The 21,657-nt window shown below is 39.6% G+C and overlaps 1 protein-coding gene and 1 pseudogene across 14 annotated transcripts in view; both read left to right on the forward strand.

Moving 5' to 3' along the window:
- The window catches only part of LOC132220115 (acyl carrier protein, mitochondrial-like), a 40,033-nt pseudogene extending 28,617 nt beyond the window's left edge, over positions 1-11,416 (forward strand).
- Positions 1-21,657, forward strand: part of NCOA2 (nuclear receptor coactivator 2) — a 273,087-nt gene that overhangs the window by 140,594 nt on the left and 110,836 nt on the right. The window lies entirely within an intron of this gene.

The raw sequence follows: 21,657 nt of genomic DNA on the forward strand, positions 1-21,657 counted from the left end.
GGAATTTGAAGTGGATGCTTCAAGAGTCCCAGAATTAGATGGGGCTCACATTGTGTTTAGCCCCAAGATTTCACGAATCTGAATGGTCTGTGATCCTTTCGGAGACCTTTAGGGAATAATGCCAATCTCAGAAGACTGGGTCAATCAATGAAACAGATTTTTGTGGCATACAATCTGCTTCCTGAGCCTTAGGCATTTTTTTTGGAAGCCTGAGGTATAAGACTTTTAAACCCTGATAGGCCATTGGGCCTGTCATTAATTCTGGTGACCAGATCCCTTAGAATTTCACCTGGAACCTAGTAGCACTCCAGTGACTCCAAAGAGTAACTGCCCCTTTAAAAGTGACTGACTTTGCAGTGATTTGTATATGCACTGATTGGGAAGCATCTATTCCGAAGTTGAAGCCTCTGAAATCCTTGCAGTACAAATGCTGGATGGAGCTATAGTGTGCTGTTTGTGTATTGCTCCATTTCATGAAGTTATGAAGTGGGAACGTGCCAGAGTTGTGTTTAGAACTGATTGCACTCTGTAGTCCTCCCCAGCTCTCTTCTGTGTGGGTATAAACTGCAGTGATATCATGGACGATTATACACTGCTGTTTGCATAAGCCTTTTTTATTGGAAATAACCCAACAAAATAGTGCTCACTGCTAGCTTAGCGCAGTTGGGCCTTCTCTAAGGCTCATTTTCCTACATATCAACAGAGCGAAATCTTTAGTTAATGTTAGCAGGAGAGCATGCATAGGAAGTACATTTACTGATAGGCCTTTCCTCTATCCCTGGCTCTGCTCTTGAGGAACAAGATCTGAGGTCAGGTGACATAATTCTAGGGCCACTGTGCCTAATGAAAAGAGCTAATTCAAATGGGCAGTGTTATTTTTCACTTTCTTATCTTTTATGAAACTTATCCCTCATTGCATTAAAAATGTATTTAACGTGGCTTAATGATTCTATATTTTATCTGGTTAAAAAATTGATATTTAGATATAATCCTATATAATAAAAAGCTAATATGCTAATTAGACCAAACAGCAAAACGACCATCCTGACGACCTTCCAGACAACCGTCTGGACAGGCTGAGGTGGCCGGGGCTGTGAGGGCCAAGCCCCTTGCATGAATTTCGTGCATCAGGCCTCTAATACAGTGGTTCTCAACCTTCTGGCCCTTTAAATACAGTTCCTCATGTTGTGACCCAACCATAAAATTATTTTCTTTGCTACTTCATAACTGTAATGTTGCTACTGTGATGAATCGTAATGTAAATATCTGATATGCAGGATGGTCTTAGGCGACCCCTGTGAAAGGGTCGTCCGACCGCCAAAGGCGTCGCGACCCACAGGTTGAGAACCACTGCTCTAGTAGGATTATAATGCTAATGGGTTTATGGATTAATGCCATAAACGACTTAAGATTTGTTCACATGCTGCAGCTTGTTCTATGTGACATCTTCAGGGTTTATCTCATTTTTATTCACATGAATAAAATATGGTCATAACATATCAATAAATCTTTGTAGATTAAAGGTTTGCCACTTTTTGATACAGTACTCTCAGTTTATTTTTTGAAGTTAGTATTATGGAAATTTAGAATAGCATAGTAACTCCCCGTGTACCCTTCACCCAGTTTTAGAAGTTATCAACATTTTGCCATGTTTTAAAATTATAAAAACAGCATTACTAAAAGTTTGGAAATCAGAATGAAAATCACCTATGGCCTCACCCACCTCACCAACTCTGATGGTTGCATGTATTCTCTTCCATCCTTTCCTTAAAGTTGTAACAGCTAGATACCGTTTCCCTCTTCTTTTTGCTGAGCATCATATTAAACTAGGAGCTAACAATAACTATTATCATCGATGAATGTCCTCCGGTGCCAGGGCCCGGGCTAGTTGCTTTCCATTTGATTCATAGAATCGTAACAATAAGAACACAGTAAAGGCAGCTCCCTCACCTGCCCCATTTACAGGCAAGGAGCCTGAGACTCAGAGAGGTTAAGTAACTTACTCAAGAATCATCTATCAAGTATATGGGTTCAAACTAAGGTGTAACTCCAAGGCCATGATCCTTGATCCTATAAAGGGACTTCTTCAAAAGCATTTTTTTCGTGTTGCTACATGATACATTTTTAAGCAAAGAGGAATGTCAGTACATAAGTTTGACCACATAATCTATAGAAGCAGCACCAGAATAGATGATGCTGAGGATTTAAGGGATAAAGGCATGATCCCTGCCCTTTAGTGTCTGCTTCAGTGGGGAAAAACTAACCCCTATGACACACGTACAAAGAATACACAGTAGGGCTTACTGTGGTAGTATTTGCTATAGTAAAAACTCTACAGAAAAGGAGATGAGGATTATGTCCCATAGGCAGAGAAGGCTGCTAACAGATTTAGGATTTCAGCTAAAATGAAGAAGACTGACAATGCCAAGTATTGGTGAGAATGTGGGACACCCAGATTTCTCATGCGTGGCTTGTAGGAGGGTAAATGGTAAAACACTTTGGAAAACAGTTTGACAGTTTCTTATAAAAATGTATTTATCTATGAGTCAGCAATTCTTCTAGGCATTTACCTATGAAAAGTGAAAGCTTATGTCTGTTAAAAGACGTGTACATGTGTATTATAGCAGCTTGTATATAATAAGCCTGTTTTCATTTTCTTTTGTTGAGTAACAAATTACACAAACTATATCCATTTGTGAACTCCCTGTTCTGGAGATAGGAAATTCAGTATGGCGTGGCTGGGTTCTCTGCGCGGAGTCTTTTGAGGCTGAAATGAAGGTGCCAGCAAGAATGAGTTCTCGTCTAGAAGCTCTGGGGAGAAAGTCCACTTTCAGCTCATTCTTCTTGTCGGCAGAATTCAGTATCGTGCAGCTGCAGGACTGAGGCCCTGTTTCCTTGCTGGGTGTTCGCTGGGCACCACTCTCAGTTCCTAGGGGTCACCTGCCTTCCTTGTCATGTAGTCCCCTCCGTCTCACATCACCAACAGCATATCGAACCCTTCTTGTGCTTCGAATTGCTGCCTTTTTGTACTGCCAGCTGGAGAGAACTCATCATGATTAGAGCAGGCCCACCTCAGTAATCTCCCTGTCAATTGCACCAGCTAACAACCTAACCACTGGAGTAGTTAGTCCTGGGGATTAGGAGAGTGCACAGTGGGCAGGGTCTTGCAGAAATCTCAGGATTCTGTCTACCACAAACCCCCAATTAGAAACAACCCGGAGGTGCGTCACCAGGAGAATGGATAAACATACTGTGGTGTATAGCCATACTCCGGAAAACCCATAGCCCTAGCAAGGGGCAGATTATTCACATTCATAACAACACAGGTGCATCTCAGAAACTTGGTGCTGAAAGAAGCATAAAGAGTACTCATTGTATGATTCCATTGGTTTGAAGTTCTAGAAGAAGCACAACTAATCTGTGATAATAGAAAATAAAAGTAGTGGTTATTGTGGGGATAAGAAGGTGGCAATAGCCTGAGAATGGGCACAGGAGAACTTCCTAGGGGTGGTGAACGTGCGTGACCTCTTGGTAGGAGTGTGGATTACATAGGTGCTTTCATTTGTCACATGCTTAAGATCTGTTTATTGCACTGACTGTAAATTCCACCCTAATTTATAGAAACTAAAACATTACTCTGCTGGGTCCTTGTTTTAAGAAATGAGTCACATATATATGCTAATGTACCACTATATGTATATCTATATATACCATCATAAACATGAAAGCGAGAAACAACTTTACAAATTGTCTATTCTAATTCCCTTTTAAGCACTGTGGCCTTGATGAAGAAAAAAATTGAAAATTCCTCATGATAAAATCTGCTGCGGCCACCCTCTGCACTCAGGAGGGGAGGTAGACAGCGGCACCCATTGGTGCTGCCAGCAGGAAATGCGACAGGACAGGCAGCGACCATCTAGAAGTGTGAGCACGAATCTGGATGGAGACATTTTCCTTGGATATGTTTGGCAGGAGACAGTTTTCTTACTGAGGTTGGTTTGATCAGGGAATTCACAGCATTATGCTGCTGCCCCGTGGTTTGGCTACGAAATAAGTTGTAGAAACTCCATTGTGGTTATGGCTAATAAAAGACATACAGTACATGGTGTTAATTTCAGTGTCTATCACTTACCCTACCTCTATAGAAATCAGTGATCTATAAGATAAACAAATGTTTTATGATGTTATGAGCAGTAAATGAACAAACTTAGGTAGATGGTATTCACAAAGCTGCCCTCCGCAATTTTTAGGCTATTCTTTTTATTTATTTATTTATTTGTTTGTTTGTTTGTTTGTTTGTTTATTTATTTATTTATTTATTTTAATTGATTTCAGAGAAGGAGAAGGAGAGATAGAGACATCAGTGATGAAAGAGAATCATGGATCGGCTGCCTTCTGCATGCCCCACACTGGGGATTGAGCCCGAAACCTGGGTATATGCCCTGACCGGAATTGAACCATGACCTCCTGGTTCATAGGTCGAGCCATGCTAGGTGGGCTAGGCTATGCTTTTAAAAAGTTAAAGTTTATTTTCTTAGTGTCTGAAGCCTATGTTCATCGACACCTCTGTAAGCATTTCAGGTTCTCTCAGTGGTTGGAGTAGCTTCCCAGAGTGGGCCTGGCTCCTTTCAGTGATGTAAAGAGAATTAATAAGCGCCCACTCCATCCTACCAAAGCTACTTATATGTTGAGTGGTTAATATAATTCAATAAACTAGGAGTTTTAGAATTAGTATTTTCAAATTCTTTGAGTTCTGAGAAATTGCAGTTTTTCGTATCGGTAACTCATGATAATCCTCTGTAATTGTACTACAACAATTCTGTTTTTTCTGTATTACACAATATAGTATTGGCTTGTAGTTTATGTAAAGTGACTTTGTTAGATAAACTCTTTGTCTTGATCTATAGGTATTAAAAATATTATTATTTAAAATATCTACACACCAAAAAAACCAATACTGTGCAATTGCTCTTCTATGAGGTATTAAATTCATAGAAACAGAAAGTAAATGGTGGTTGCCAGGGCTGGGGGGAAGGAGAATTGTTGTTTAATGGGTAGAGGGTTTCGGTTTTGCAAGATGGAAAAATTCAGAAGTGTTGCAAAACTGAATATACTTATGATTGCTGAACTGTACACTTTTAGATGGTGATGATGGTAACTTTTAGGTTATGGGTATTTTACCACAATTGAAAGTAAAAGAAAATATTATAATATCTACTATGTTTTTCATTTTTGAGATGAGAAAACCAAGGCAATAATTATAAGCAAGAAACGTAAGATGTAGCTTATCTGTTCTTTTTTTCATCTGTGTCCATCAGTTGTGTGTTGTGCCCCAGTGTGGCTTTCTTTGGGGGAGGGGGGGCAACTCCTTACCCCATCTTTTTGTCCATTTTCGATTTTGCAGCACATCTTGGGCTTAAACTCCTTCCCAAAGTTGCTTGATTGGTAGATTTAAAACATTTTAATATGAAACAAACCATAACTGAAAATGAAGCAGGCATTCATGTAATCTGCTGCTCTTTGCCTAGCACATCAACCTGTTACTAGGGACATTTAAAAAGTAGGGAGCAACCACTGTGTCAGGCACTGTGCTAGTATGTCCACATATGTGTTTTGAGAATTGATCGTTTATCAGAAATGAATTAAATTGGCCAGGCTGAAAGGAACTTTTGATTATTATTATCTTTTAAGATTGTTTTGGCCGCGGGAATATTTTACTGCTTGGGACAGTTTATACATTACTTAATGAGGATATATTCCTAGTAAGAGTACATTTTGGTGTTAAAAAGTATGCTTTTATGTATTTAACTGTATGAGGAGCTAATTTCCAATATGTGGGTAGCCATAATGTCTCCAGGGTGTTCCTTCTGCCAGATTTCTGTCCCTGGAGGCAAAGCTGGAGGGAACAGGACGGTACACATTCTCTTCTAACTCCCGCCTCCTGGTACTGCTCAGAGGGGAGAGTTCTTGGCCGAGTGCTGCACTCTCGCGAAAGGAGGAAGACCGGGCATCAGAATGTTTGTGTTAGCAGTTATTTTTAGCAGCAGATCTAGAAAATGTTAGCGTTTTCATTTTAGGGTGATACTTTTATATTTATTGATAATCCCAAAAGGAGTGAATGATTTTAGATTTCAGTGTGTGAGTGCTTGTATGCAGTATGCACGTTTGTGTGACAGCGAGGGGGAGGGAAGGAGGGAGGGAGGGAGGGAGGGAGGGAGAGAGAGAGAGAGAGAGAGAGAGAGAGAGAGAGAGAGAGAGAGAGAGAGAGAGGAGACATCCCCTTACTAACAGGAGGGAACAGAGGCTTACTCAGTCTGTTATCATAAAGCTCTGCTAATGTAGCTTCTGAGTCATGTGACTGCAGAAAAGGCTATTATCTCAATGAAAAGGAAACTCGTTTTTAGAGCAAGCATAGAATAGAAGCAGGAAGAATTTTCGAGTGTTCCACCATGCTGGATTGTTAAAGGGAGATCTGTCTGATCAGCAGCTAAAAAAGGATTTGTGAGGCTAGTTTGTCAGCTGTGGTTAGAAACAAATGATAGACGGAGCTAAGCGGCAGGGGGCTCAGCATGTGTTTAGGTTGCCATTGGGGCGGAAGGTGGGTTTGGGTTAATAGAGAAGATTTATCTCTGAGGCAGTAAATTTATTGCTAATTGTGGGGGGGCTTTTTGTTTTTGTTTTGTTGTTTTTGGTGCGGGTTTTTGGAAGAGTGGTGTGTGGCGTTTGTATTTACACCACTGGTGAAGATAAAGACAAGCTGCTGAACTCTGGTTTGAACTGCAGAGGCTGTGGACAATTACAAGGTGTGTTTCACAAGTGCTCTGACTGATGTTTGATAATGTTCTTGGAATTCTGTGTGCTTGTGGATTGGATGTGCTGTTGCCGACCAGAGCGGGAGAACTAAGCATGACAATCAGGCAGTGGTAATGCCCTCAGGAACAAATAGGTACAGTGCGATCCCAATTGGTTCCTTCCTGGTCCTTATTTCTTTTGTGTTTATTTAGTGACTTAAGGTTTCTTGCAGCTTCTTTATGTGGCCAAATTCAGTCTCATGCTTATTTTAGAAAATATTTTTGATAAGCATTTTCTCAAATTCAGAAGAAGAATCTAATGCAAATCTTAATCATTAAGGAATATATATAAACTTTATATTTCCATCTCTTTATTTTTTCAATATCCTTTTGAAATTCAAGCTTAAAAGTGAGCTTTGCAGTGAATTTGAAATTATTTAATTTTTGGTTGGGTAATAAATGAAGGTTTTTTTTTTGGCTGAGCACTAATTAATAAAATTTTTCTCTCTCTATATATATAGTACCTAACTTTCTCTGATTTATTACATCCTTATGCTACTGCATTCAGGAAGCTAAAAACACCCAGTTAATCTTTATACTGTGCTTGTCCACTTTTGCTCATGCTAATGCTATTAATTCTCTTTGCAGTCTGTACCTTTCTGCTAACCTTGGAAGGTGTAGTGCTAAAAAACCTGAGATTGGTGAAAGATAATTATAAGCTTTATCTGAAGGGCTAACTATTACACAATATGTACCTGAGGAGTGAATTCACTAGTATATTTTTCATTTACCTTCTATACCAGATATGCCCCATTTGAGGTATATATTTTTAAATCACACATTTTGACACTAAGTATACTGTTTACATCTCCCTTGTGACATTGACATTGAACTAGAAATCTATCAAGCTATTATGCACTGTATAGAGTTTACAAAGTATTTATCTTTAAAAAAAAATAGTGAGAGTAGCTCAAACATAATTTTTAATTATACTAAGTACAGGCTATTTTCTTTCTTATAATATTTATAAACCATATCTTAGCATAATATAGTTTAATGAATCATTAATCTTATTATGGTGGGATTTTCTTTATTAAAAATCACTGGTACTTTAGTTTATCTCCATAAAAAGACAATTTGGTTTAACTAAACACTTAAGTAACTGTGGCTTTGATTGTTTTGGAATTTTTCTCTTTAATTCTGGGCCTCTCCCACCTTCTTGAAAGCTCTCTGTAAGACAGGGTTACATATTGGTTTCAGCCCAAAAGTCACTAGCATCATATGTTAAAATTTTGAATAATAAAAATTAGATAGTCAGAGTATTTGGACTTTCTTTGTTTTTCTTTTAAATTTTATTTTGTTGCCTTATCTAAAGTCTTTGAAGTGATCCAAGGACTTTGGAATAATTCAGGGTGGTTTTATTGAGCACATACTATTATTACAAGACAACTCCATAAAGCAATATGAGAAAACAAAGTCAAATAAGATATTTAAACCAACATGATAACTTATAACTGGCACTGGAACCCAGCCTCAATAAATGTAATTGTACTGTACAGCATCACCTCCAATAACATTGCTTCCTTCAATGTCACTTTGTTATAACATTGATGAGGCGGGGGGGGGGGGGGAGGGGGGGAACCAGTTCCTGACTGGGACCACTGTCGGTGTGGAGAATGTATGCTCTTCCCACATCTGTGTGGGGTTTTTCTAGGGACTCCAGGTTCCTCCCTCATCCCAGAGATGTGCATGTGAGGTCGGTAGGCATGGCTACTTGTCACTGTCTGAGTGTGGTTGGGTGTGAGTGGCCCTGTGATGGAAGGCGCCCTGTCCAGGGTGGGTCCTGCCTTGGGCCCTGAGTGTGGTTACAGGCTCTGGTCACGGAGACCCTGAACTGGAATCAGTGGGGGTGGAAAATAGTTATCTTATTTGTTTTCATGAATCTTTTGTGAATATATTTCTCAAATATGTGGTTAGCTCACACTTATTTCAGTGTTTAATATTGGAAGTGTTTTGGGTCTTTAGCAATGTTTGATGTTTTTGTGATCAGAAATATATCTTAAGAACTCAACTCTTGTTTCTGTCATTTAGCCTGTGATCAAATTGGTTTCATTATAGGCCCTTTCACTTAACATTGAAGTTTCCTAGAACCATTGATGATGTTAAGTGAACACTTACTGTATCCTATAGGAATTTTTAATTGTTGAGAGGAATTTTTGGTACAACTTGTTTGGCCAATCAGAGAATACATTCGCCATATCTTCATGAATGACTTTTCACATGTGCAGGTTTAAATGGTAGTTTTAACTGGTGTCCATCTGTGGTAGTTCCTTATCTCCTTTGTATCATAACAGAAAGAAGTTCATTTTGTTTACAGCCACTTAAAACTAGAGTAGTTTTTGTTCCTGGTCGTGTTGGTTTTCTCCTAGGACATCAAATATTACTCCTTTACATTCTAAAATACTTTCATGTTGTATTATCACAAAATACCTTTACTTTTGGAGGCTGGCAGTGCGAAGAACCTCAGTCTTATGATTAGAGCTAAAAGGCACGAGTTTTGACGTCAGGGTAGTGTCTAAACAAGCCAGGTGACTAGCTTGCAAATCCAGCTGCACTTGAGAATTCCAACCACAGTAATTAACCACAAATATTACAGCCAGGTCTGAGCTTGTCGGGCTGAGGGGGTTTGTTGCTGGGAACAATCTTTAATTTGTGCAAAAGATAGGGTAAGAAAAGATGGAATTCAAGGTGATCTTAGTATTCAGTGTTGTAAAACTCAGTGAAATATGTACATAGGAATTTTTTTGTTTGTGAAAGTAAATGTTTGGGAAGATTTAGACGGGATTAGGTATTGGGCTATATTTAATACACAGTTTAATTCTTGGGAAGCCAAGGGGATGTAAAATTAATGAAGTGAAAACATCTGTGCAACAGCTAGCAAATTGTTCCCGGGGACCTCATAGAGGGTTTACTCCAAAAATTTTCACTCAGAAATGCTGAGAAAAGTTTGGAATCTCTTGGCTTACCCATTTCTCTCTCAAGTGTTGTAGTCCTTAAAGAGGTAAGCCCTGGCATTGTCTGGTGTGTATTTTAGTTGTAGCAGTGACTCCTTTCACCAAGCTCACAGTTACTATGCAGGCTTATAGCTTAGTGTAACATAAGTATACATTGGCTTTAACTGTAAAGATACCTTAATTATTACTATTTTTTTTAATATATTTTATTGATTTTTTACAGAGAGGAAGGGAGAGAGATAGAGAGTTAGAAACATCGATGAGAGAGAAACATCGATCAGCTGCCTCCTGCACATCTCCCACTGGGGATATGCCCGCAACCGAGGTACATGCCCTTGACCGGAATCGAACCTGGGACCTTTCAGTCCGCAGGCCGACGCTCTATCCACTGAGCCAAACCGGTTTCGGCATTTATTACTATTTTTTAATAAATATTTTGCCTGAAATATCAAATACTACCATCTTGATGTTGAATAAAGTATTTCCTTTTAAAACCCAGTCAAGATGAGAAATATATAGCCATACTTGGGAGATATTGGGGTTCGGTTCCAGAACACCACCGCAATAAAGCGAAGGTCGCAATAAAGCAAGTCGCACATTTTTTTGGTTTCCCGGTGCATATAAAAGTTAGGTTTATACTATACTATGGTCTATTAAGTGAGCAATAGCGTATGTCTAAAAAAACAGTGCACGTACCTTTATTAAAAATACTTTATTGCCCCAAAATGCTAACTATCATCTGAGCTTTCAGCGAGTTGTGACCTTTTTGCTGGTGGAGAGTCCTGCCTTGTTGATGTTGAAGGCTGCTGCCTGATGAGAGTGTGGTTGCTGAAGGTTGGGGTGGCTGTGGCAATTCTTAAAATAAGACAACAGTGAAGTTTGCCACAGTTCAACTCTTCCTTTCACAAGCGATTTCTCCGTAGCATGTGATGCTGGTTGAAAGCATTTTACCTACAGTAGAACTTATTTCAAAATTAGATTCAATCCTCAAACAATACTACCGTGTGGGTCGGCGTAGCCACGGTGGCTCGTGTCCTTTACTCCTGTGTCCACCGCCTGCCCGCGGCCTTGGTGTCGCTGCCCCGGCTTCCCACGCTGGCCGCCGCCCGGCCACTCAGCACTACGCTGCGCCCTGCGGGGACCCAGTCAGGGCCCAGGGCTCCGGGCTCGGGCTGGCACAGGTGCCAGGCAGAGTCACACAGTATAGTGACGCGCCCCCGCTGACGTTAGAGGGAATGAAGAACCGTGTTCTTTTAGTCTTGAAACTCTATGACAAGACTGACCCAGAAAAGCTCTCAGTAAATTCCCATTTTATGAAAGACCTGGGCTTAGACAGTTTGGACCAAGTGGAGATTATCATGGCCATGGAGAACGAATTTGGGTTTGAAATTCCTGATATAGATGCGGAGAAATTGATGTGTCCACAAGAAATTGTAGATTACATTGCAGATAAGAAGGATGTATATGAATAAAGTATCAGACCCGTTTTCTTTACCAAGAAGAGAGAGGCGAGTGTCCGGCTGAGAGACACAGTTTTGGCATCATTGCTGACATCAACAGAGCAATTCTGTTTAAACTTGTATTTAAATTGTCTTAAGTTTTTGTGCCCTTTGAAAAATAAATCTATAAAACAAACAAACAATGCTACCGCTTTATCAACTAAGTTTGTGTACTATTCTAAGTCCTTTGCTGTCATTTTAACAATCTTCACCCGGAGTAGATTCCATCTCAAGAAACCCCTTTCTTTGCGCATCCATAAGAAGCAGCTCCTCATTTGTTAAAGTTTTATCATGAGATTGCAGCAGTTCAGTCACATCTTCAGGCTCCACTTCTAGTTCTCTTGCTATTTCCACCGCATCTGCAGTTACTTCCTCCACTTGAAGCCTTGAAACCCTCAAAGTCATCCATGAGGGTTAGAATCAACTTCTTCCAAAATCCTGTTAATATTGATACGTTGATCTCTACCCGTGATCATGAATGTTCTCAATGACATCTGAATGGTGAATCCTTTCCAGAAGGTTTTCAATTTACTTTGCTTAGATCTATCACAGGAATCACTGTGGCAGCTATAGCCTTACAAAATGTATTTCTTAAGTAGTAAGACTTGAAAGTTGAAATCACTCTTGGACCCATGGGCTGCAGGATTGATTTTGTGTTTGCAGGCATGAAAACAACATTAGTTTCCTTGTATATCTCCATCCGAGCTCTTGGGTGACTATGCACATCGTCAGTGAGCAGTAATATTCTGAAAGGCCTTTTTTTTTTCCCCCTGAGCAGTAGGTCTCAACAATGGGCTTAAAATATTCAGTAAACTATGTTGTAAACAGATGTGCTGTCATCCAGTCTTTGTTGTTCTACCTATAGAACACCAGGTAGAGGAGATTTGGCATAACTCTTATGGTCCTAGGATTTTGGCAACCTAAATGAGCATTGGCTTCAACTTCAAGTCACCGGCTACATTAGCCCCTAACAAGGGAGTCAGCCTGTCCTTTGAAGCTTTGAAGCCAGATATTGGCTTTTCCTCTCTAGCTATGAAAGTCGTAGAGATGGCATTTTCTTCAAATGTAAAGCTGTTTTGTCTACATTGAAAATCTGTTGTTCAGGGTAACCACCTTTGTTAATTATCTTAGCTAGATCTTCTGGATTCTGCATCAGTACTTGCTGCTTCTTTCCTTAAACCTCACGAACCAACTTCTGTTAGCTTCCAACTTTTGTTCTGCTGCTTCCTTACCTCTCTCTGTCTTCCTAGAATTTAAGAGAGTTAAGGGCTTGCTCTGGACTAGGATTTGGCTTAAGGAAATGTTATGGCTGGTTTGATCCATTCAGACCACTAAAACTTTCTCCCTGTGAGCAGTAAGGATTTTCACTTTTTTATCATTCATGGTGTTCGCTGGAGTAGCACTTTTAATTTCCTTTAAGAACTTTTTCTTTGCTTTCACAACTTGACTAACTTTGGTACAAGAGGCCTGCCTAGCTTTCGGCCTATCTCAGCTTTCAACATGCCTCCCTCACTAAGCTTAATCATTTCTAATTTTTTATTTAATATGAAAGATGAACACTTAGAGCCCATTGTAGGCTCATTAATTGGCCTGATTTCAGTATTTTGTGTCTTAAGGAATAGGGAAACCTGAGAAGAGGGAGAGAGACAGGGCCAGTCTGTGGAACATTCAGAACATGTATTGATTAAGTTCACCGAAGCAATTATAATAGGAACATCAAAGACCAGTGATCACAGGTAACCATGACAAATATAATAATAATAACGAAAAAGTTTGAAATATAGCTAGAATTACCAAAATGTGACAAGAAACAGGAAGTTAGCAACTGCTATTGAACAAATGGTGCCAATAGACTTGCTCAACTTAACACAGGGTTGCCATAAACTTTCAATTTGTTTAAACACGCACACACACACACACAATATCACTGTGAAGTGCAATAAAACAAGTTATGCTTGTATTGAGGTAGAAGCTAGATGTTTGGTTTCATCATTTTATATGTTAAGTCAAATAATAGTTAATTGACTATGAGGTTTATATTTACAATTCATGTTTTATATCTGTAAGTCCTTAGATACTAGTCAATAAGTATGATGTTGAAACTTCATCAGATAACAAGTACTTTTAAAATTAAAAATTTTTTTAATTTATTTATTTTTTTAAAAAATATATTTTATTGATTTTTTATAGAGAGGAAGGGAGAGGGATAGAGAGTTAGAAACACTGATCAGCTGCCTCCTGCACACCACCTACTGGGAATGTGCCTGCAACCTTCTGTCCGAAGGCCGATGCTCTGTCCACTGAGCCAAACCAGTCAGGGCTAATTGATTTTTTTAAATTATTTTTTATTTTTATTTTGAGAGAGAGACACTGATTTGTTGTTCCACTTATTGATGCATTCATTGATTGATTCTTGTATGTGACTGACCAGGGATCGAACCTGTATCCTTGATATATTGGGACTATGCTCTGACTGAGCAACTTAATTGTTTTTAATTGGCCTTTTCAAATTTTGCTTTTGTGTTTTAGAATTTTAAATGAGAAAATGTTTAAAATTTTATTTTTATTTAATCTTATTACATTTCCCCTCTCTTTTTTTATTAATTTAATTTCCCCCCTTTTGACGAGGAAAACAACATTAGGAAATAACAGTGATATTGTTAACCATAAAGCTAATCTTTATGTAGAATTTATTATATGCCACATACTGTTCTAAGGACTTCACATATGTTGATTTAGTCCTTATAGCAACATTGTTTGTGCTGTCCTTTGCCTGCACAGGAAACAGGCACAGAGAGGCAAAGTAACTTGTCTAAGCTCACACAGGTATAATAAGCAGTGAAGTAGGATTCAGACCCAGGCAGTTGCCTCTATAGCCTACGCTCTAAATTGCTATATATACTGGGTTCAAATGGTGCTGCTGTTGGAGTTGCTGATTTATTCTGGAATGGGGACAGGATGAACATAGGGATAAGGATTAAGGTAGAACTGATTTTGTTTTTTAATGTTTGTACATTTAATGAACTTTATTTCTATTCTACTTCAAATATGTTATAAGACGAAAGCATTGTTTAACTTGTGTTTGGTTTGCACTGGAAACCTTCATGAAAAGTAACTCACAGCTAATTCAGAAATGTGCTTTAGAGGGAGGTGATCACCATATGAGGGAGAGCATTGACATGGGTGGAAGAGATTGGTATGAGACACGGACTATGAATTACCATGAGATTCGTGAGACATGGACTATGAATTACCATGAGATTCTCAGTTGAAGGCGTGTGCTGCATATTTTCTTAATTAGCTACCTCTCCTTTTCTTAGACCTTGCTCTTTCTAAGGTCATTGCACCCTGATGTAAAAAACCAGAGAATCCAAATGAAGATCCTTGTTTTCAGATATTGCGAGCACCCCTGGAATAGTAACACTGGCTTATGATTTGTTGTGAGTCAGTTTATGTCCATGCACATTCCCGAGAGGAGCTTGTGTCTACACAGACGTTCAGAGAGGGATCATTTACAGTTGGTGAAACTTTAATAGTTAACAGGCATGTTGATTCCTAGGTGATGTCACTCTTTCTTGTCGGGATTCGTGATGGGAATGGTTTTACCGCACACAGTCCTTGTAACTGGATCCTTGGAAATGAGTGGGGAAGTAAAGTATGGATATAGCTTTAGCATTTATCTTTGGTCTCAATTGATGTACCCTCCCACCTGGTTTATTTGTAAAATGCAAAAATAACCAATTTTATTCTTGCACTTATATCTTCCTGTTCATTTATTTAACAGCTGTTTATTGTAAGAGTTTGTCATGTCCTTCATTAATTAGTACAGGAGAAGAGTCAGCGACTGTTTCTGGGGGTGGGGAGAGGACTGATCAGGGGACCCTTAGAGAAATGGTGAAAGTTAGGCCAATTCATCAGTGGAGGACGACCGGCAGGCACTGGAGGATACTCGAGGCCCTCACTACCCAGCATAGAGCCACCAGCCACAGGTGGCTTTTGATCATTTGCGATGTAGCGAATGCACATTGAGTGCAAACACAGGGTAGGGCAAAAGTAGGTTTACAAGTTGTGAGTATGTGAAACACAGAGACTGTTTTTGTGTTATTATTTATTAATTATTGTATTATTTTCCACACGAACAGCTATAAACCTACTAACTGTACATTACTAAATTTAATTTCACCTGTTTCTTTTGACTTTCACTGTGGCTATTGGACAATTTGTAGCTCCCAGGATTCCCTTGTCAGCGCTGCTCTGAGCCAGGGGACAGTGGGGGGCAGTAGTCTTTCCTGTGGATGATGCATCTGTGCCCGATATGAGGGATATACCAAGGACCAAGATGATATATAGGCTTCCCCAGCCCACAGTCTTCTAATCAGTAGCAGATTAGAAGCATTTTGAAGTCCACATTCCTTGGTGGACATAAAAGGCCTTTTCATGATCAGACTACACATTCTCAACTTCTGTCATGTTCTACCTTTAATGAATAATAGTTTATTCTTCTTATTCACAGGAGTTATGTTCTGTAAAGTCGTGGCTAACACTAAATTAGCAAAGACTGAGTCATTGCTTCTTGGGGAAATACAGAATTCTTTAAATACCTCTGGTCACAACTCAATACATAACCTTATTTTAAGTGTGTTTCTATTGTGTTTCTGTTTAAAGATACTTTATTGTATATATATTGTTGATTCACTAACATTGAACTTACGGCCAGCAGCGCTATAACTCCTGCCTGAATTAAGCTCATCTTAAATATGCATATTTCTTCATAAGGCACATCGTAGCCTCCTGTGCATAGGGACATATATATTAGGCTGTGTGCTTTTCTCGTTTAATTTGCATACTAACTTGTTAGTGAATATTATTTCTGAATTATACAGACATGGAAACTGAGGCTCCAAAAGGTTAAGTATCTTTCCCAAGGTTGTATTGCTTGTCAACGGTGAAAGCAAGAGATGAGGCAGACCTCACGTGACTCTGGGGCCATCTTAGGAGATGCAGTTAAGTACCATTCTCAGTAAGGCTTCTGTCTTTGGTGGGACCACAAATTCCCCCACTCAAAAGTGTCCATATCTGTTTGATAGCCTAGCCATTGAAATCTGGAAGAACTGAGCATGTGATATGATTTACTCTGAGGTAAGGTCGAGAGCCCCTACATATTTGTTAACTATAGTGACAAAGATCCTCTGTGTGTCTTGTCATTTTTTTCGGTGTATCTTTTCAACTTCTTTTTCTGCCCCCAAAACAACTCTGTCTTACATATCTCACAGACTCTACCCATCACCATTATCTTTGAATAGAACTTCTGTGCTGGCCACTCCAGTAGCTCGCAGAGCGGTGGAGAGGTGTCTCAGGTGTTGTCGTAGTGTCTTCTGTGGGAGAAGGTGGATCAAGCTTCCTTGGCACAGCCCATGAGGGTCCGAAGGAAAAGCTGTGGGCATGAGCCATTCAGTTCAGAATAGGGTGCAGAAGAGTCGGGTCCTTTGAGACATTTATTGAGAAGATGGACAAGATTCTGGGTGTCACGTTTCTTCACACCAAATATTAGAAAACCGAGTTAAATTCCCTGCCTGTTCTATGTGAGTGTTTGTCTTTCATTTAGACAATCAGCTGGAATATATGTTGGTCAGAGCTAACCATTGTTGAGTTATATACATCTCCCTCTGCCAGGGTTGAAGGAGAATTCCTATAATGACCCATACATTCCAGAGGGCTCCCTGGTTCACTCTCCCGTCACCTCCCAGGTTATTTCACCTCCCGGGTAACTTCAAGATAATTGGAATAGATTCTGGGACATAATTCTCTAATGTACATGGTTGGAAATGTTATTGGGGTGCCTAGGGTTAAGTAGGGAGAGAGACAGGGTAACAGATGTTAAGTGGGAGTGGTTTCTTATACAAAGTTTACTGTGAGTAGATGTACCAAAGTAAGAGAAATTGACCAAATTATTGCCCAACATAAGCAAGCAAGCAAACAAACAAACAAAAAAACAGTTTTTGTTTCACTGGTAGAGGCCTGGGCTGCAGGTATGGAGCTCACTGAGGGCACAGTAGTACTAAATGGGAGCCTGGTCCAGTCCTAAATGTCTAAACCGCCGAAGTTCAATATAATTTGCGGTTCAGGCAAGTAATGCAATGTATTTACTGTTGGTTACAGTTGGTACCTGCAGGTGGCGGGCCAGTCTGAGGGCTGGAAACTTTCAAGCAGAAGCACAAGTAACCATATTACAGTGACGTGAGATTCAGAGAAAGGTTCATGCTTCCCTTGGTAAGCTGAGAGGGGAGAACAAGGAATCTCATTCGTTCACATCCTCTGTTGAACGTTCGGTTCACATTAGAAGATCCACATGTGGTAGTGCCACTGTGCCTGGCAATTCCAATGTCGACTCTAGCCCCTCATGATGTTACCGGTAAAGATCTCCAGGGATGGCCGTTCCTCAACCTTGAAGATACTATGTTCATGTTTTCTAATATGTCTGCCTAGACTTTTCCTTGTACCCTCACTGGCAAGTCTCCTATTCTGTATTTTTTTTTAATTTCTTTATTGGTTAAGGTATTACAAATGTGTCCTCATCCCCCCATTAACCCCCAACCTCCCCCCACTCATACTCTCATCCCCCTGTTGTTCGTGTCCATTGGTTTGGCTTATATGCATGCACACAAGTCCTTTGGTTGATCTCTTCCCCTTACCCCCACCCTCCCCTACTTTCCCTCTGGGGATTGATAGTCTGATCGCTGTTTCTCTGTCTTTGGACCTGTCCCTGTTCATCGGTCTATGTAGTTCTCTATATTCCACAAATGAGTGAGATCATGTGGTATTTATCTTTCTCTGACTGGCCAATTTCACTTAGCATAATGCTCTCCAGTTCCATCCATGCTGTTGCAAATGGCAAGAGTTCCTTCTTTTTTACCGCAGCATAGTATTCCATTGTGTAGATGTACCACAGTTTTTTAATCCACTCATCTGCTGATGGGCACTTAGGCTGTTTCCAAATCTTAGCTATGGTGAATTGTTTAATAGCTTATGTTAGAGACTGTGTAGAATTGTGGAAAGAACATGGGATTTGCAGTCAGAGTTTGGTTGGGAGCCTACGTGCCATGACTTAGAAGCTTTGAGACATCGAGACTCTGTTAACTTCTTTGATTCTGTTTTTTCTTTGTAAAACTGGGGGCAGTATCTGCTTTGCAGAGCTCTGAGAATGAAACAGTGCACTGGCTAGTACTGTGTCCAACACTTAATAATTACCAGCCACCTAAGACATCTCTTCGCTGTGAAGTATCCCTTCAACACACTTGGTGTGTTTTCTCAGCTGTGTATATTTAATCTCTCCAAGTGGTTTTAAACTTTTTCTCATATCCCTGTGTATTTAAATATGTTTTTAATTAGTGTCTGTTCATTGACTAAATTCTCCATGCACCTGTTATTTCTTCCTCTAGAGCAACATGGAATCTCATGTGTCTATCCGAATTACAGATTTTTAATTTGCTTTTGTTATTGCAATCTAAGAATATATTTTAATTTTATTTTTAGCTCCTGGTCATTATCACCTAAGTGACTGTTATCTTGCTTTCCCCTGTTTTATAACTTAGAGCAGTTGATTTGCTTTCTACTCTCACTGCAACATTCTACCTTTGTCCCTGTGACTAGTTATGAAGACTATGTAGAAACATGCTAAAGCTTTTTAAATTTTAAAAGATAAAGAACTGTATGTTTGGATTTTTAAAACCATAGAGATAAAAACTGGAAGGAAATATCTGCTGGAGAAGATGGGACCTGCGCAGGTGAGAAGACCTGTGCTAGAGGGAGGGTGCAAGCTCCAGAGTCGGCTGCTGGGATTTGAATCTCACTTCTACCACCTGTCGGCTGTGTTTGACCTTGGATATGGACATGTTAGTCTATTTTTCTGTACTTCTGGAAATAATGATAATAATGACTTCATAGGATTTTGGGGAAGATCAAATAGAGCAATACAGGTGCAGCATAGTAGATACTCAATGGTGCAATAGCTTCAAACTCCATAGCACTTTGTAAAACAACTTAATTTAGTGAACATTGTCAGGCCTTCTGATAAGGGCTTTAGATAAAAAGACAAAACATACTCAGTTTCTGCTCCTTGAGGAGCTTAAAGTTTAGCCGGGGGAAAGACATAAATAATTAAGATATACATGTAAATGATAGAGTTCTATATAAGCTATTAAAAGACAGAGGAAGGAAATTTAATTTGGGGGAGAGGGTCCTCTGAGCTGCGTCTTAAAAGATGAGTGGGAGTTAGCCAAAAGGGGAAGCTACATGGTTTGTCCGTGTATAACAAGCACAGCAAAGAGGTGAGAAATTGTATGTGGTAGATGAGGAACCAGGGCAGACAGTAGGGTGGCAGAGGATCCTGGAGAAACGGGCAGGGGCTACATCATAAGGCAGCTTAGGTGACCTTTGGGGCAGCATAGACTTCTGCCTGGAGGGAGTAGAGTCTACTAAAGATTTTAAGCAGGAAAATTATCTGCAAGTAGGGAAACTTAGGTTAGCAAATCCAGGTAAGAGTTGACGAAGACCTGGGCCAGAGCAAGAGTGATTATCATAATGAAGAGAGCGGAGACTTCAGTCTTTAAGAGGAAAGTCACATTATGGATGATTTGATGGGGAGAATGTGGAATTTAAGGATGATCAGTGGATGGGTACTCTTTCAGTGGGGCAGTTTTAGGGTGGGGAGAAGTAATCCTGTGAGCTGACCTCGAGCTGAATTTTTGAGGTGGAACCTTTGAGAGGTGAAGAAAAGAAAGAAAGATTTGGGAAACCATGAAAGTAGGTGATACCACCAAGAAGAATGGGAAGAAACAATTCTTAACCCTGTTTGAGCATCTGAATTACCCAGAGAGCTTCTCAGCAAAATATTGATGGTCAAGCCACACCTCTAAAATCAGATTTAATGGGTCTGGAGTGGTGTCCTGGTCATTTGTTGTGTGTGTGTTTTTTTAAAGTGTGGTAAAGTACACATAACACTTTACCATTTTTACTATTTTTAAGTATACAGTTTTGTAACATTAAGCACATTCACGATGTTGTCCATTTCCAGAACTTTTTTGTCATTTCAAACAGAAACTCTGAACCCATTAAAAACTCCCATTTCCCCTTCATACAATATGCAGTCATTTGTGTCTGACTTGTTTCAATCAGAATAATGATTTCAAGGTTCAGCAATATTGTTGCATGTATCAGTATTTCATTCCTTTTTTTATGGCCAAGTATGTCAATGTAAGGATATACCATACTTTGTTTATCTGCTCACCAGTTGGTGAACACTTGGGTTGTTTCTACTCTTAGCTGTTAGAAATAATGCTACTATGGACATCTGTGTACAGTTCTTACATCTTAAAGTAGAACAGGTAACCTCTGTTCTACTTTATGTCGTTACTGGTACACGATTGACTATTCTAGGTACCTCATGTAAGTGAAATTGTAATATGTGTCCTTTTGTGTCTGATTCTTTCCACTCATTGTTTTCGAGGTTCATCCATCTTGTATGTACAGTAAACTCCCTTATCTTTGGGGTATGTTCCAAGACCCCCCAGTTGATACCTGATACTAATAATAGTACTGAATCCTATACATACCATGTTTTTGTTTTTTTTTTACTAAACATGCCTACTATGATGAAGTTTTATTTACAAGTGAGGCTGCTTAATGCTGCTGTGAATACGATGTACATGTATCTGTTTGAGTCCCTGCTTTCAATTCTTTTCAGTCTACGCAGAAGTGGAATTGCTGGGTCAGTTGGGTAATGTGTTGCTGTTTTTTCTAAGAGCTCCCAGGTGATCTTTCATATTCAGCCATAGCTAAGAACTTATAGTGACTAGTACAGCAAGGGTGCTTAATCTGGAGGGTCCTTGAAGGGTGGCCTTCATGGGCTGGTCTTTTCAGGAGAATTGTGTGCCTTATTTTGTATATACGTGGTTTTACTTTTTGACTTTGATCAGATTCTCAGAGCAGTTCCTAACACCAAAGCAGAGTTAGGAATCACTGCAGAACATAATGTTAAAAGACAAAAATTTGAGTAGACATTTCTCCAAAGAAGATATGTAATGGCCAAGTGAGCACATGGAAAGATGCCCAATATCATTAGTCCTTAGGGAAATACAAATGAAACCAACAATGAGATGCCATTTCATACCCACTAGGATGGTTAGAATTAGAAAATAAAAAGGAAAACAAGTATTGACAGGATATGGACAAGTTGGAACCCTGGGACAATGTTAGTGGGAAAATAAAATAGTATGTCCGCTTTTGAAAGCAGTTTGGCAGTTTGTCAAAAAGTTAAACAGAGTTACCATATGACTCACCAGTTCCATTCCTAGA

This window comes from Myotis daubentonii, chromosome 17, assembly GCF_963259705.1.
Source record: "Myotis daubentonii chromosome 17, mMyoDau2.1, whole genome shotgun sequence".
NCBI classification, from domain to species: Eukaryota; Metazoa; Chordata; class Mammalia; order Chiroptera; family Vespertilionidae; genus Myotis; species Myotis daubentonii.